Source organism: Girardinichthys multiradiatus, chromosome X (assembly GCF_021462225.1).
Source record: "Girardinichthys multiradiatus isolate DD_20200921_A chromosome X, DD_fGirMul_XY1, whole genome shotgun sequence".
NCBI lineage: Eukaryota > Metazoa > Chordata > Actinopteri > Cyprinodontiformes > Goodeidae > Girardinichthys > Girardinichthys multiradiatus.
The window spans coordinates 27884662-27892510 of NC_061817.1; positions in this window are offsets into that span (position 1 = coordinate 27884662).

Genomic DNA, 7849 nt, shown 5'->3' on the forward strand with positions numbered 1-7849 from the left:
GAGAACAGGGCCTTCACAACACTTGGCTAATTTGCAATTCAAAGTCCCATTCTCAAACCTAAGTGCTTAACTACATGAACTTCATCAAAACATCCAACAAAATCAAAAGAATTGATCTTCTGACTTCACCTGATATACTAGCAGTGACCATCAGCTAAATATTCTGAATATCAAAAATGTGACATGATGTTTGAGGAAGGTCTGATTACAGGTCAACATTTCATAGTTTCAGAAAACCCAAAAAGAATTTCAAAAATAGTCTAATCTGTAGAGATGTAAATTTTCACAAAAGAATCAACACCATAATTTCAGAGAGGTTTTCAGAATGTGGTCTTAGGGAGCTATGCACCATTTATATAAACAAAGTACAATGTCTCTCTCGCATTGTCACTAAGTCCTCACTGGAGGTATGAGCTACCCTTTTTCCCATGAGTGCTAAAACTTTTGGAACCCCATGTTACTTTATTCTGACATTCCCCTCTCCTGGCGCAGGGTCCAACCCATGCGACAATCCTGCAAAAAGTTTGTACAAAAATGTTCTAGTAACCAAGATCACATTACCTAGCACCAAAGAAATGAATTCTGACATAACTATGTGTCACTATGAATTTAACGAAAGCAACATAAAGAAAATCCAGATGTTTTTAACTGCAATTCATTTCCATTAACAACAAAACACAAACTTTAATTATTCAGTTCATCAATGTCTCACTTAGAAATAAGTCACATATCATCCTGATTTGTCTTGTATGAAGATGAGTATTAGATTAATGGACATCTAATGTAATTCAGATGCATAAACCCTACAAATTTGAATCTAATAAATAATTCCCACCAAGTATAAAGTCATGACTCAGATTCTTTATCAAAAATATATTCCTTACTTTTGGCATATCTTGAACTGTCAGGCAGAACTAACCTCTGATTGGCAGTCTATGGGCGGACCCACAGTTTCTTCATTCCAACCCATCTTAATGATCCTTAAACTGCAAAACTGTTAACATGCACCTACCTCAGAAACAAGCTGCTTCTTAACTCTCCTGAAAACTCAAAGTTTAATCAATCTGGGATTTAGAAACATTATTCTAAACATAGATTATTGTGTCATGCAACATATAAACAAACATTAATTCCATCAAAACAAAGACAAAACATCAAAGACAAACTAATAGCCAAATTTGAAGCTTCAAGAATTTAAAGAAATTTTGATCGCAGCTGCATTCAAGAATTTCTCTGCTCAGCTTAAATGCAAAGAAGTATTTTAATTCAATTCAAATTCAAAGATATTTTATTGATCCCCGAGGGGAAATTAGAAAAGTCGGCATTGACATTTTTATGGTATACCCAAACTAAACAAAAACTGCAGTGTTTGACTTAATCAGAAATTAAGATAAGAAGCTTGACTCCAAACTGGACTTTTTCCCACATAGTGTTTCAAAAAGAACAAACATCATTTTCTTTAATTTGGGCTATTTAAATTTTGAGAGTTGGGGAAAACTTATTACTAGAACCCCTCTTTTACAATCCAAATGCTGATAAATGTTCCAATATTTTATCTCTTAGTAATCTGAAATCACCTTGTGTACCTTTGTACTCCTAGGTATTCTTTTAATCTTTAAACCCTAAGAAATCAAACAAGGAGACTGGAGTTTGAGCCGACCATCCTCTTACTGTTAAGAGGGCCTTTATTTCTTTTCTTTTCCTAAAATGAAGGATTTTACTTGTCTTGATTCTGTTATAAAAATCCTAACCTTGGTTCCAAAACAAAACTCTTCAACCCCAATCTGTGTTCCCCAGAGTAGAAATTTTGAGTATTATTGCATTTTAAAGCCACCAAATGACTGGAACTCATCATTGGCTTAGATCTGTTTTAATAAATAATCGGTCTACTTTTAATTAAATATTATAATATTATGGACCCAAAATCTATGGCTTATGGGCTTCAGGAGTCCAGGAACCACAAGTTGAGTACTACTGCATTGAACAATGGTGTTAACTTTCTGCAGAGATTGAAGGATTGGCTAAATATATTATTTCTGGTTGGACAATAATCAGATTTAAAAATCACTAGTTCACAGCTCCTAATTTACCTCAGATCATATTTGCTACTAACCCAGTTCATAATAAGCTTCAGACAAACATTATGCTAAAAAGCCAAAACAAAACAAAAATACAGATCTGTTTTAAAATAAAGAAAAAGCATGCTTAAAAAACTTGGTACCACGGTTCTAAAGGCCTTTCTATGCAGTCTTTTAGGGAACATGAGATTAGTTTAATTTTTTGTGGTACCACTGTCCAATCAGAATCTTTCTTACCTTCAAAAATAACCCAATTTTTCCCATTCTCATTTTAAAGGTTTGTTTTACCAAGGAAAATATGTTTAACAAAACCAATTACTCTCAAAAGTTTTAAAAGTTTTAGCTGGTGATATCTTAGAAAACAACAAGTGTTTTAAGATTTCTATGCAACACAGAACTGATTAGGTTTCTCTTTCCTTCTCCAAAGGGAGAAAAAAGGAAACTGCAGAACCAAGCCTCTCATAGTTTTTGTCAGGACCTGATATAAGGTACAGTGTAAATTAACACGCTGCATGAATCAGAAGAGGAAAAAAAAAAAACCTAATATAACATCTTCCTAGCAGCTGCTGTGAAAAACAATGAATTTGTATTTTCCATAAGTGTAAGTTAGCACTTGCGGACAAAAACTGCACCAAACTGTAAGTACTGTGTCAGAGACTGTATGAAGACCATCTGCAGTAGAACTAAGCCTGTTTTATTGAGGTCTCTACCCATTAGATTTATGGGATACAAAGTCTGACAACAGAAAATAATATCTGAAAGAGAAACCCATCAGGTTTTACGCATGCGCTGGGTTTTAGAAATGCTCCTTCATGAGATCTGTCCTGAGAATAACATAGAAACACATGGTTACTGCTGAGTTTTGGAGATGTTGTAACTTCCTCTGCTTTTTAATAACTTTTAATAACTAGAATAATTGACCCTGAATATTCCACAACAAAAGATAACTTGTTTCTCTAAAAGAATTAACTGGAAAGTATCAAATGAGCTAAGTTATCACCCTTTTGAAGATACTTTTCTAACCCTAAAATAATATTTTAACCCGCTTTATCTGTCAACGTCAAGCAAGCGTCACATGAGCAGCGGTTAATAAGCGTTCTTCATTACAGAAAATAGGAAAAGATTTATGCAAATGTGTGTGTGTTTGTACGTTACCCCCATCAGTTTCTAAATCGCTCCAGAGTCAGATTGTCACACAGTCCTCTATCAGTCCAAAAAACAACCAGGCCCTTCCCAGGTCTGTTGGTGAGACATTCAATCATTCTTTGTCCACTTTAACTTCTCCAGGAGGGAGAAAGAAGAAACTTTGCTCCGGTTTCTCTTCTGCCTGCATAAGATGCTTTCAATATAAATCCAGCGTATCGCTCTTCTGGCTCTTGCAAACAGCATGGATCGTTGTCCATCTCAGTGGGTCCAGACTTCTTCTGAGTTTAGTTTTGGTGGAAACTCACACTGCGATTTGCAACAAGCAGGCAGGCAGGAAGGCAGATCTCTCTCTTTTAGGCCGTGCTGAAGAAGCGTCTCTGGTGGAGTAGCCATGGAGAAGGGCGGGTTTCTAAAATCCAGACTCAAAAACGCAGATGTTGAACTCAAATCCCATATATGTGTGTATTTGTGTGTGAGAGAGGCAGAAGAAAAAGTTTAGTATAGGTTCAGATTTTGCACAAAGAAATATTATCAGTCAGTCAGTCAGTTGTCCACCTGCCTGTCACTTCCTTTCATAACATGAACTATACTCCTTTCTAAAACAACTTTCTTTTCGACTCTCTAATGTCCCTTTTCACTTTTACCTTCTTTTCCGACTGATCGCAATATTTAAGACAAACGAAACTTCCTTCAGGAAAGTTTTAACTTTTTTTTTAACTTATTTACACTCAAACTTCCACACTGTGAAAAACCAATGTTATCTTCCAAATTAAAGCACATTTAACACAATCATCCCTACTTTTTCCTTTCATTATTTTATAAATCAGAGTATGAAGAAGGAGACACCCCTGATGCCTCAAGGTTCCGGAACCATTTTTTTTTTCTTTTTACCCGTTCAGCGGCACGTCTGCCGTCTGGCTTTTCTCCTTTATGAGGTGTAGAAAATTGCTAAAAACCACCCGCAAAACCCTGTGTTCTGCTTTATCCCATTGTTACCAATGAGAACCTCCCTGTCATTCCTTAACAGGGTGACCTGGCACTCAGCTGATGTCCTCCCTCTCGCAACTCCGGAACCTAATTAATTAGTTAGGAGATGATGGTTAATGTGTAATAAAAATAATAATATACATTATATCATACAGAGCAACTTCTCACCCAGATATATTTGAAGTCAAATAGTTCGGATCCAATCGGCCAGAAGCCGCAGGCGGGCACCCGGACTCCCCTCCGTAATATGGAAATGGACTGAGAACAACTCTCAGGCTGGCCAGGCGTCCGTGTCCCATCCTGCGGTCTCCTCTGGCACGTTAGATCCTGTTCGTGATGCTAAAATTGCAGTGGAATTTTCTTATCAAAGTGGGTAGAAGTTGACTCATAACAAGAGAAAATCCGGACTTTGTCTTTATAAGTTTTATTCAAAGTCATTCTGCGTTTGAATGACTCTGTCACCGAGCAAGTCAGTTAAGCAGAGCCCCGATCAACAGTTACACACAGTATTTATACCAAACATGACAGTGTTATCTCAACTTCAAAGAGTCTGTGTTTTATGGCCCAGACCCTCCTTGGGTTCAGAGGTGACAAAGTTATCTAGGAACAGATCTAACTGCTCTTTCAAAGGCATCACCCTAAATGATGGGTCTTAACCACTAAACTTCTGATAATGGCTTTTACAGCTTCCTCCTCTAACACAGATGTTCTTAGGAGTGAGGTAACCTAAAGGTCATACACTTTGGAACACTTAATAAAAGAATTTCCATTACACTGTCAAGCTGAAGAAGGAGTCCTATCGGCTGTGGTTGGCTTGTGGAACTCCTGAGGCGGCTGAAGGGTACTGTGAGGCCAAGCGTGCCACAGCCCGGGCTGTGGTAGAGGCAAAAACCCGGGCCTGGGAGGAGTTCAGTGAGGACATGGAGAAGGACTACCAGTTGGGCTCAAAGCGATTCTGGCAAACCGTCCGGCGCCTCAGGAGGGGGAAGCAGTGCTTCGCCAGCACTGTTTACATTGGGGGTGGGAGGCTGCTGACCTTGACTGGGGACCAGCTCTATACCCTCTACAGGGTACTCGAGGGTTCATGGGAGTTTGCCCAAACGGTCCACATGTGTTTTGTTGACCTGGAGAAGGCGTTCGACTGTGTCCCTCGTGGTGCCCTGTGGGGGGTACTCCAGGAGTATGGGATCGGGGGCCGTTTATTAGGGGCCATTTGGTCTCTGTACAAGCGGAGCAGGAGTTTGGTCCGCATTGACGGCACTAAGTTGGACCTGTTCCCGGTGCATGTTGGACTCTGGCAGGGCTGCCCCTAGTCACCGGTCCTGTTCATAACTTTTATGGACAGGATTTCTAGGTGCAGCCAGGGGCTGGAGGGGGTCTGGTTTGGGGACAGGACATGGTCCTGCTGGCTGACCCCCTCTAGCCAAGACTTACAGCATGCACCGGGGTGGTTCGCAGCCGAGTGTGAAGCGGCTGGGATGACAATAAGCTACTCCAAGTCCGAGGTCATGGTTCTCGACCGCCAAAGGGTGGCTTGTCCTCTTCAGGTTGGAGGGGAGTTCCTGCCTCAAGTGGAGGAGTTCAAGTATCTCAGGGTCTTGTTCACGAGTGAGGGAAGAATGGAGTTGGAGATCGACAGACGGATCGGTGCGGCTGCCACAGTAATGGGGGCAATGTGCCGGTCCGTTGTGATGAAGAGAGAGCTGAGCTGAAAAGCGAAGCTCTCAATTTACCGGTCGGTCTACATTCCTACCCTCACCTATGGCCATGAACTTTGGGTTATGACAAGCGGCTGAAATGAGCTTCCTCCATAGGGTGGCCGGGCACTCCCTTAGAGATAGGGTGAGGAGCTTGGCCAGCTCGGAGTAGAGCCGCTGCTCCTCCACATTGAGAGGAGCCAGTTGAGGTGGCTCGGGTATCAATATTGGATGCCTCCTGGACTCGGGAGGTGTTCCAGGCACGTCCCACCGGGAGGAGGCCCAGGGGACAACCCAGGACACGCTGGATGGACTATGTCTCTTGGCTGGCCTGGGAACGCCTTGGGCTCCCCCCGGAGGAGTTGGAGGAGGTGTCTGGGGAGAGGGACATCTAGGCGTCTCTGCTGAGTCTGCTGCCCCCGCGACCCGGTCCCAGATAAAGCAGAAGATGACGAGTACGAGTGAAGAAAGTTTCTCCCATTATGACATCCAATCACATGTTTAGCTTTACTTAGATCACACCTTCCCTTACTTGGTAACACCTTCCCTTGTTGCAGATGTACCTAATGGTTAAAAACCATAAATGTACAGTAAAGCTTCACCCTCTACACCCGCAGCTGGGATGAGAATGAGCTCCTTGAAGTTTGAGGCAACGGTTCTCGACTGGAAAAGGATGGCTTACCCTCTTCAGGTTGAAGGGGAGTTCCTGCCTCAAGTGGAGGAGTTCAAGTATCTCGGGGTCTTGTTAATGATTGAGGGGAGAATGGAGTGGGAAATCAACAGATGGATTGGTACGGCTGCTGCAGTAATGAACGCGCTGTGCCGAGAAGCCGAAAAGCAAAGCTCTCAATTTACCGGTCGTTCTACCTCACCTATGGGCATGAACTTTGCGTCATGACCAAAAGAACGAGATCCCAGATACAAATGCCTGAAATGAGCTTCCTCCGCAGAGTGGCTGGGCACTCCTTTAGAGACAGGGTGAGGAGCTTGGAGTAGAGCCACTGCTCCTCCAAATTGGTAGGGTCAGTTGAGGTGGCTCGGGCATCTGTATCGGATGCCTCCTGGGGGCCTTGGGCTCTCCCCGGAGAAGCTGGAGGAGGTGCCTGGGGAGATGGAAGTCTGGGTGTGGGGGTTATACTTGATCCAGTTTATAAGAAGACTTTTCAGAGCCAATAATTTATGTCATGATTTGTAAATGTTTGAGTTTTATTTTGGGCCCCTGATTGTCATTGTTTATGCTCCCCAGGTGGTGCGCTATAATTTCATTCTTTTTGGATTAGTTTCTTACTTATTTTTTTTTATGGTGCGTTTAGTCCTTGTATTTCTATTTAGTCCGCGTCATGTTTTGATTTCACTCTCTGCCACTGTCATTGCAATGAGCATTATTTATTCCACCTGTGTCATGCCCATCAGTCTCCTTGTTTTTATCTGTGTTATGCCCTTTATACACTGTGCAGTTAAGCTTGCTCCTCACGGATACATTCTGATTTATAAAGCCACGCCTGTCCATATCCATGCCTCCTTCTTTACTCATGCCAAGTTTCGCCTTTTTATTATTAAACCTTTTCTACTCACCAAGCTGTTTCTGCCTGCCTGTCTGCATTCTGAGGTCTACTCCACAAATCACTTTCTGACAATTTATCACATAGTTTACACTGTAAATGGGTTGATGCCAAGAATTAAAAATCCAGTGTCTCTTTTGACCCGGTTCCTAAAAATGTTACTCAGTTCTCAAGATATGGACAAACTCCAGAACCTTTTAATTAACTTACATTCCCAGAAATAATGGTAAAAGGTATCAATTTATTTTTGACATTTGATACATAAAGGAGAGACATGAAGTAAAATCCAATGCTTTGTAAAACATTAGGAGTTATGTGTAGATGGAACAGAAATTTGTACTGAATTTCTTGCAGGCAGTTGGAGGTAAATGTAGACCTA